Source organism: Papio anubis, chromosome X, assembly GCF_008728515.1.
Source record: "Papio anubis isolate 15944 chromosome X, Panubis1.0, whole genome shotgun sequence".
Lineage (NCBI taxonomy): Eukaryota > Metazoa > Chordata > Mammalia > Primates > Cercopithecidae > Papio > Papio anubis.
The window spans coordinates 57,392,156-57,403,062 of NC_044996.1; the positions used below are offsets into that span (position 1 = coordinate 57,392,156).

The 10,907-nt window shown below is 34.9% G+C and overlaps 1 pseudogene; it reads left to right on the plus strand.

Annotated features, from left to right (window-relative positions):
• Positions 1-212: 212 nt before the first annotated feature.
• LOC116272306 lies at positions 213-376 on the plus strand (annotated as a pseudogene).
• Positions 377-10,907: the final 10,531 nt, after the last annotated feature.

Sequence of the window (10,907 nt, forward strand, 5' to 3'; positions counted from 1 at the left end):
AATCAAAACAATTGAATTCATGGAGATACAGAGTAGAAGGATGGTAACCAGAGGCTGGGCATAGTAACGGGGAGTTGGGGGGTGGGCAGGAAGGTGGCGATGTTTAATTGGTACAATAAATTGTTATTGAGAATAAATAAGATCTACTATTCAATAGCACAACAGAGTGACTATACTCAATATAAATTGTACGTTTTAAGATAACTAAAGTAATCACTTCTCAGCCTTTTGGCTAAGATCAAGTGTAAAATAACTAAAGTAATGCAACTGGAATTTTTGGTAACACAAAGGATAAATGCATAAATGGATGGCTACCTCGTTCTCCATGTTGTGATTGTTTTACATTGCATGCCTGTATGAGAGCATCTCATGAATTCCATAACTATATGCACCTATTATGTACCCACAAAAATTTAAAAATTTAAAAAATACTTGAATTGGCTCTCAGTCACATTTGCTAAGAAAATAGATCTTAAGTGTCCTCACCACATAGACACACGCACACACACAGACGCACACAATGTGCAACTGTATGTGGTGATTAATGTATTGATTAATTTGTGGTAATCTTTACCTAATGTATACATATATCAAATCATCACATTGTGCATCTCAAATATATACAATTTTTAATGACAGTTGCACCTCAATAAAATTGGACAAAATAAGATAAAATACTTTGGAATGTTTGAATTATATCTAAAATAAAATAAGATATATATTCTCAGAGAATGAATCAAACATGACTCAAACAAAAATAACATATATGGAAATTTCTTTCATCATTTTTGTGAAGATATTAAAAATTTTAAAGCACTAAAATGATTGATGTAATAATGAATATTTTTTCACACATATGTGACAACCTGATAGCAAAGTGCAAAAACAACAACAACTAGCACAAAACTATTCTGAAAACCAATATATGATTATGAGTAACAACGAGAGGAAACTAAGTTAGATTTTAGTGTCTCGGTATAAACGTTATACTAAGTATTTCACCATTTATCTTTCAAAGGTATTTCTTCTGTCTGCTCCGCCACACAGTTTACTGTTCCTGAAGGTTGAGTCATTTGGAGCTCACATGAACTTGTACTCAATTCCAGTGAAGTGAAGGTTCATGTTTATTGGAGATGGAAAAAGACTACTTAACAAGTATTTCATCATTTTCTACAGCCTGACTTAGTTTTCACTGAAAGTCTAATGAATATATTCAAGCTCCAGGGGAAACCACAGCCAGTCAAGCAAATAGTAGATTTGAGTAAGAATCAGAGTTATTGCCTGTCTCACCTCTCAGCATGGGATGAACCGTTCAGAGCCTTTTCATTTTCCTGTTTCAAAAAGCCTATCTTCTTACAAATGAAAAATAAAAAAAATCTCACCTAACTGATTTTGCATTTGCCCTTTGTTTTTGCATTGGCCTCTATTTTACACTTTTATTTGACATTTATTAGACCGAATTTTCTTATATAACTATTCAAATGTATAAGACAGAATTGACTACAGAGTTTTGTGATTATGGCTTCAACTAGACTTTGCTCAAGGATATAAAATTATCCTTGCTTTCTTTTTTTTTATTAATCCTACAGTAGTTCATATAGTGTACAGAGGGTTCATGTACTGTGTAGTGAGCCAATTTAACTCACACCATGACTCTGTTTTCTAGAACTAGGCCAAAGATGGTCATGACATAGAAGTGTATGTCCAAGCAGTCTCAAAATAAAGACTTGAAATCTAGACCTTAGGATTATCTTTATAGAGTGTCGAATATCCAGATGAAAATTGAAAATTGCAGTCAACTATGCATTCATTTGAAAAATACCTGGATTTTTATCAAATGCTTTGTACATTTGAGACACTTAATGTTATGTAGACTGGCAGGTAATTATTGACCCATTGCCATCTTGATTATTACTTTTATCTAAATCTGCTTCAGTATTAATACTTCCGTTCCTAGAATTATGTTTAAAATTTATCTTTGTAGCATAGTAGGTCAGTGGAGAAGGGATAATTTTGATAAAGGTCCCATCTTTCCCCATGATAGTAAAAGCTCACATGTATTCTATGTAATTTTGACCTTGGTAAGATTTTTTAACCGTTTTCTTTCCAGTAATTCATATTCATAAATGAATGCATCCACTGCAGGAAAATAATATTTCCAATTGTGGCAATAATAGAATGAAGTAGGCTGGACGTATCAGGAAATTGTGTGCAGGCATGCAGTGAGGATGAGGTGAGGGATGAACAGAAAGGTGGAAATCCAGTTTGACTAGAAGAGTTTGACAGATTATAAGAAGCTTGGATCAGAAGATTCCAGAAGTTGGATGGAGTCATAGGTGAAGGATAAACTTGTGATCATAAGATTAATAAAGGCAATAAGAGAGAAGTCAGTCATCTCTTATTTCCCATAAGCATATATTTCAGAGTGGAGTGTACAAAAAAATGGATTTTGAAAGTAGACCAGGTTAAGTTTATTATATGTGTGACAGTAATACCTATTCTGAGGTGCAGAAAGCAAGGATCCTAAGGGAATATGCAAAGACCTGATCTTTATTCTCAGTCACTGCTATATGGTATTTACCCAAGGAAGACTCTCAAACTTCCTTGTTTTGCTCAGTCTATAATAGTAGATGTGGCAGCTCTGCCTTCCAGACTTACTGGGTTGGCAAGGTCACTTCCATGAGACCCTGGGTTGCGGCCCTGTCTCTGAACCACTGGCACGTGGCAGTCTGCCTGATGGAACAGATAAGGGAGCCCTGTCCTCTGAAACTCTGGAAAAGACAACCTCAACCACTGAGCTTGTGCCCTCTGGGCCTGTAGTGGAAGTAGCAGCCCTGCTAGTCTTTTAGCCACGTTTGAGGTCTTTCTTCTTCTGTCTGGAAGGATAGTACATGCTTGCAACTGGATAGCTGTATCGGCCCATCCTGTAGAATCTCAGACGTCCTACAGCCTTTCTTTATTTTGTCCTTTCTCTGTTTCCCTTAGTCTCAGCTGGCCCTGTTTCTGCTGATATAGCCACATTTTTATTCCTGCTTCTGCTAAAATGGCTAACACCATAATTTCTTCATTGAGTTGTTGTCCAGTCCCACCCTTAGTGTTCTCTACAGAACATATTTTCTCAATATTTTGCAATTTGAGTAGACTAAGAGTTCATTTTCAAGTTCTGATGCCTTTTTAACAGTTTCTCTCTCAATTTATCTCTCTCCTTTTGTATTTTGCTACAAGCAACAAGAATAAACTAGGTTGTATTTTCAACACTTTGCCTAGAAATCTTAGGTAACAGAGTCAAGTTTGTCACTTACAGTTTCTACTTTCCACAAGCACTAGAACACAATTCAGCCAAGTTATTTACCACTTTATAACAATGACTGCCTTTCTTCTAGTTTCAATAACAAGTTCTACATTTCTGTCTGAGACTTCAAGAGAATCACTATTCACAGTCTAAAACACTCTAGGCATTGTATTAACATACATCTCAAAACTCTCCTGCTTCTATCCATTACCCAGTTTGAAAGCTAGTTCCACATTTTTAGAAATCGGTTACAGCAGCACCCCACTTTTTGGTATCAAAATCTGTATTATATGGGGTTCTTCAGAGAAACAAAACCAACAGGAGATGCTCATTACAATAAAACTCAAGAGGCCCTTCAAATAGAGATTTATTTTAAGGAATTGGCTTTCATGATTGGGAAGGTGTAAATCCAATATCTGCAGGATAGGCCAGCAGGCTAGGGACTTAAGGAGGAGATGCAGTACAAGTTCAAAGGCAATCTTCTGGCAGAATTCTTTCTTGCTTGGGGAAAGTCAGTCATTCTTTTGTTAACTGACTGGCTGAAGCTTACCTACATTATGGTGGGAAATCTGCTTTACTCAAAGTCTACTGATTTAAATGTTAATGTAAACCATAAAATAACGTCACAGAAACATCGTGGCTACCTTTTGAGCATGTCTCTAAACACAATGGCTCAGCCAAATTGACACATAAAATTAACCATCACAGTCCCCCCAAAGGAAACTTGTGTCCACCTAAAATTTCAGCATGTAAATTTATTTGTAAGTTGAGTCTTTGCAGATGTAATTCATGAAGTCAAAATAAGGCCCTACTAGAATAATGTAGGGCCTAAACTTATTGTGACTGGTATCCTTGTTAGAAGAAGGGAGTACACACAGACACACATGGGAGAAAAGTCATATGACAACAGAGGGAGAGGTGGGATTGATGCAGTTACAAACCAATGAATACCAAAGATTGTCAGCATCACCAGAAACTAGGCAGAGGCAAGGAAAAATCCCCCCTTAGATCATTCAGAGAAAGGCACTGCCAACATCTAGATTTCAGACTTCTAACCTCTTCTAACTTCTTCTAACTTCTAACCTCTTCTAACTTCTAACTGTGAGAGAATAAATATCTGCTATTTTAAACCAGTAAGTGTGTGGTAATTTATTACAGGAGCCCTGGGGAAATAATGCACATACCAATGCTTTGTATTTTCTTGTCATTTTCTGGGGCTAGGGAAAATTAGCTATATTGATCCCCAAAGTCTCTTAGAGACAAGATAACACCAGTTCCTGATTGTGGCTTATGTTTGGGAAATCGTATTCCTAAAAACTGGGATCTTCTGATACTTTTCACTTAAAATAAAATATAATAGACAACCCTATTATCAGGATTTATCAAAAGGTTAAAGCCATGAGGTCATACTCTTTGGTAGCTGTCTGTGGAAACTGAGAAAGTGCCAACGTAATCTTGCATCTCTTCTCTCCAAGCTAAGAAAAATAAAATAAAAGCTTTGTCTTGAGTTAAAAAATCTGGGGCATTAATTGCATTTAGAATTTCTGACTTCTTGTATTAAAAATGAAATGGAATACCTTTCCAAAAGGTATAGATCAAGAGCAAAATGTAAAAAGAAAACTTAGCCTGAGGCATAGGCATGAGGTAGAATTTTGGCAAATATTCCTTAATTTTCAGGAAAGAAAATAATCATGTGAGCTTGACCTTTGGGTTTGTGTGACTGTTATGCATATGTGTGTGGGTGTGTGTAATAAGGATATCAATTAAAAGTTATATGATATCAGGGAAACAGTTAATGTTGACGTGTTTTATAAATACTGGCAAACAAGCAAATTGAGAAGAAGAAATGAAATTGTGACTTGGCTTTATTAAAAGTGTTAGTAATTATAGTCATTTATTTGAAATGTTTACTATTTTTGTCTAATTGTGATGCAGTTCAACAATGATTATGCATATAATTAAATATATGCCTTAGGATTAACTTTATAATATATTGTGGTTGGTTATGGCACTCAGTCCCATAATGTACACTCCAATCTTCATTGTTTATATCTCCAGTTATGTACTTACAACTTAGAAAAAGAAGAAAGGGAAAAACAGAGGAGAGAAATATGGTTTTATGAGCCTGGCTGAATACTGATTGAAGAGATCTGGGAGATTCATATTTTCAGGCAGAGAAAGGCAGAGCACTGGAGGTGCCAGTTTTATCAGAGGTAAAAGGCTGAGCTTTGCAAATACTTCTCAGACCTCAGTTTGGTAAGCTGACTCAGTAAATACCAAGAATGACAGCACCACAATGGGGTAGTGAGATACAAAATAAATACCTCAATTACTTGACTGTACTCCCAACCCAATTCTGCTATTAGTTGTAGGGCTAGTCCTATTAATATCCAGCAAACTCCTCATAGGCCAGTCTCAAGACTGAAATGGATTAACTGGTTTGGTTGATCTCTGAAAAGAAATCTATTGACTCTAAGAAGTTCTGAATAAGTTTTCAAAGGAAAAAAATGCAGCTAAAGGTCTATCTAGTTTGCATCACTTGTTGTCAGTGGTGACAGGTAGTTTGCTGAGTTCTGTCAGATGTTTTCATATGATAACCAAAAATTCTATCATCTAAAATTACAATGGATTTCACCAGTGACTGTCATCTTCCTACAGGAATCATGGTCATTGCCCAGGTAAAGGTTCAGAGACATGTGAGCCTATACATTAAATCATGGGTAACCTTTCTACTCATAAACGTTCAACCCCAATTATGACAAATAAGCACTCAGCTGTTTTGCATTCAGAAGACTATAACACCATCGTATGTTACTTGATTATATAGCTAAGCCTAGGTTCCCATTATACAGAATATCCTAGTTATTGTACCCCTTTAAGCAGTATCAATTTTGAATTACATTAAATAGTAATAATTTTAGAATACCATTTTTATTTTTCCTCATTCCTGACACCTTCTCGTACTCCAATTAATTTGTATAGCCCCTAGGTTTATTTGAAATACTACTTCAAGGTGCCAAATACATGCTGATGATAGTCAATCTACAAAGAAAGACTGGCAGTGCCAGCCAGAATGTGTTAAAAATGTGGTAATGCAGGTACTTCTCTACATTATCCAGGTGAAGTTGTAAACCTATTTATATAATTATAAAAAATCTTAAAAGCAATGGAACTAATCTAAATTTTTAATGATGGAGAATTATTAAAGAACATTCTTCAACTCCACTCTTTTGAAATCCACTCACATATGGGCAGTACTATTAAGACCTTAGCTCTCTGGGTATAATTTAATTTTATCAAATTAAATCATGTAATAAGGAATAACTGAACTTAATAGTGATAAGTTCCCATCTGCAGTATTTCAATTGAATATTAAACTATTTCTAAGTAGAGTCCCCTATAATTTTTGTTTCAGGAATGATTCCAAAGAGCTCAGATTTCTGTGCAATGTCTATGCCAAAAGAAGAAAGAATAAAAAGCTTCTATTTGCCAAGAATATTCTGAAGATTTTCCCAGAGCTGTAAAAGCAAGAATTAACAGTTCATTTGCAAATAGTGCTCTGAGATATCTCAACGACATAAATGTACTCTTTTGGTCTGTGTTCTCCAGGGAGTATAGCTTAACTTTTTTTCCTGCGACACTTCCTACACCTGCCACACGCTGTTTCTTCAAATGAAAAATGGGCTAAAATCACAGGGCTTGCTTATTGGATCAGCCTGCAGCTTCCAAAGAAATCGACCAAGACTCCTGGATAATGAGAACTGTTAATTACCTGCAAAGATCTGGGATGTGTGTTCATTACAGAAATTAATTTACTACACAATAAAGACTGACTATTCATTCTAAGGAAGCCAAAAAGGTTTGTTTTAAAAAGTTCTTACTGGGATATTTAATTCAACAGTAAAGTTATAACTCTAGAAATATGAATGGGAAGAGATGGGAATAAACACCCCCAAATTAGTACAATTCAAGAAAAGATGACTGTTGAGACATTAACATTAGTAGGAAAAGGCAACTGATTCATAGATTCATTGACCCAACTTGACTATGAAAGCATTGTTGCACTTGCTCTTTTTCACTATCTATTGAACAAATATAAGCCATATAGTTTAGTGCCCACTGGGAGTATCACAAATATTTCTGGACTTGTATTGATTACTTTTTACTATATTGAGCTAGCTTCCAAGGAGAGTAGAGAGTTGCAGGTGCTAATTGGATATTAATTAGACAATGGTAATTTGCTCTACGGGTATTAAAATTTGTAATTTAATGTTATTTGTAACAAAAAGTGAAATGAACTGGTTTAAATTTGGGGAGGGAAAAAGGAATAAGAATGTTTTTTGCCTATGATATATTCTGAATTCAGTGCGTTAACTGCCTCATCACTTGCTAAAGTGATGTTATGGTTAATAAACTTGGACAGGTGTCTGGCATTAAAATCAAGATTAACATAACATCAAACTCCATAGTAGCATAAAATAACTAATGTCTACTATAGACAAATTTTTTTTTTGCTTTTTTTATTATAATACTTTAAGTTCTAGGGTACATGTGCATAACGTGCAGGTTTGTTACATATGTATACTTGTGCCATGTTGGTGTGCTGCACCCATCAACTCGTCAGCACCCATCAACTCGTCATTTACATCAGGTATAACTCCCAGTGCAATCCCTCCCTCCTCCCCCCTCCCCATGATAGGCCCTGGTGTGTGATGTTCCCCTTCCAAGTTCAACCATTATGGAAAACAGTATGGCGATTCCTCAAGGATCTAGAACTAGATGTACCATATGACCCAGCCATCCCATTACTGGGTATATACCCAAAGGATTATAAATCATGCTGCTATAAAGACACATGCACACGTATGTTTATTGCAGCACTATTCACAATAGCAAAGACTTGGAATCAACCCAAATGTCCATCAGTGACAGACTGGATTAAGAAAATGTGGCACATATACACCATGGAATACTATGCAGCCATAAAAAAGGATGAGTTCGTGTCCTTTGTAGGGACATGGATGCAGCTGGAAACCATCATTCTCAGCAAACTATTGCAAGAACAGAAAACCAAACACCGCATGTTCTCACTCATAGGTGGGAACTGAACAATGAGATCACTTGGACTCGGGAAGGGGAACATCACACACCGGGGCCTATCATGGGGAGGGGGGAGGGGGGAGGGATTGCATTGGGAGTTATACCTGATGTAAATGACGAGTTGATGGGTGCAGCACAGCAACATGGCACAAGTATACATATGTAACAAACCTGCACGTTATGCACATGTACCCTAGAACTTAAAGTATAATAATAATAATTAATAAATAAATAAATAAATAAATAAAAATGGGTGAATAACAGTAGGTAATGTTTATGCTTTGTTCATATACCTATGTTTAGACTTAGAACACTGTAATTAAAATATCCTTTTGCCTCTGCATCTTTCCAGTTAGGTTCCATTTTACTCCCAGGCACAATACCTGGCCTATAGTACAAACTCAATGCAAATTTGGTGAATTTCATCTAGGAATTTCTGGGTCGTATGGTGGTACTATGTTTAGATTTTTGAGAAACCACCAAACCATTTTTCACAGTGGCTGCAACATTTTACATTTCTCATAGCAATGTACAGGGTATCAGTTTGTCTACATCCTTGCCAATAATTTTTATTTCTGTTTTTTCAGATAATGGTTACAAAGTGGTATCTATTTCATTCTGGTTTTGATTTATTGTTCCCTAATAAACAGTGACGACAAACATATTTCCATGGACTTACTGGCCATTTCTACGTCATCTTTGAAAAATATCTATTCAAATCCTTTGTCCATATTTGAATTGGGTTGGTTGTTGCTGTTGTTCTTCAGTTGTAGGAATTCCTAATATATTATAAATATTAATTTCTTATCAGAAATATGAATTGCACGTATTTTCCCTTTCTGTGTGTTGCCTTTTCACTCTGTCACTGTGTCCTTGGATACAAAAAAATTTTAATGTTGGTAAAATCAGGCTTATTTACTCTTTCTTTTGTTGCCTGTACTTTTGAGGTCAGATCCAATAAACTATGATCAAATTCAGTGTCCTAAATTTTTCCCCCTACCTTTTAGGTACATTCACATTATTGCGCAACAATCTTTATAATCCATTTCAAGAACTTTTTCAGCTTTCTAAACAGAAATTCTATGCCCAGTAAACAGTAACCACATTCCTCTCTTCCCCCAGATGTTGAAGCCACTTTTCTACTATTCAGAGTTATTTGAGATTCCATGTGAGTTTTAGAATGAGTTTCTGTATTTTGTCAAAAAGAAGAAAACATAAAATTGGGATTTCGAGAGAGATTTCATTGACGCTCTATATAGTTTGGGTAGTATTGTCATCTCAAGAACACTGAGTCTTACAATCTATGAATGCAGAACATCACTTAATTTATTTTTTTATTTAATTTATATGTCTTGTGATTGAGTTTAATTCACTTAAATTTAAAGTAGTTATTCATAAAGAAGGCTATACTTTTGACACTTCGTTGTTATGTCTCATACATTTCTAGTTCCTCATTTCCCCTATTACTACCTTCTTTTAATCTTTTTTTTTAATAGTTACACATTTTGATTCCCTTCTCACTTTCTTTTGTGTATATGTGATAGATACTTTCACTGGGTAAAAGGGAAAATAAATACAACATTGCAAATTTTAAAAAATTATAATCTGAATTGATACCAACTTCACTTGCATACCAAAATTATCTTATACAGTTCTGTTATCTCTCCCCACTTTATGTCATTGATGTCAAAAACTAAATCTCTCTATGTTGTTTACCCACTAACCTAGAATAATTAATTCATGTGTTTTTATTTTATATACTGTAGAATATAAAAAGTGCAGTTATAAAACAAAATTTTAATTATGCTGGCTTTCATATGCTCATTTATGTTTTACAATAGATCCTTATATATCACCCAACTTCAAGTTATTGTCCAGTATGCTTTTATTTCAACCTGTAAGGACTTCCTTTAGAATTTCTGTTAGGGCACATCTAATGTACTCCTTCAGCTTTTGTTGATCTGATGATGTCTTAATTTCTTCCTTATATTTGAAGAATAAATTCATTAGATATAGAATTCTCAGTTGAAAGTTTTCTGTGTTTTTGTGTGTTTGTTGCTGTTGTTTTGCTTTTAGCATCTTAAATATACCTTCTCACTGCTTTCTTGCCTCCAAGGTTTCTGCTGAGTAATTGGATGATAAACTTATTGAAGATTTCTTATATATTCTACATTATGAGTTTCCTCTATGTTACTGCTTTTAAGAATCTCCTTGTCTATGGCTTCTAACAGTTTGACTATCCTATGTCTCAGTATATAACTCCTTTTGTAATTTTTATGTTTAAAGTTTGTGGTTACATAGTAGGTGTATATATTTATAGTATACATGAGATATTTGGATACAGTCATGAAATGTGTAATAACCACGTCATCAAAATCAGTTATTCATTCCCTCAAGCATTTACCTTTTGTGTTACAAAAATTCCAATTATAATCATTGGTTTTTTTATGTATAAATAAAGTATTTTGACTATAGTCACCCTGCCATGCTATCAAGTACTGGGTCTTACTCATTA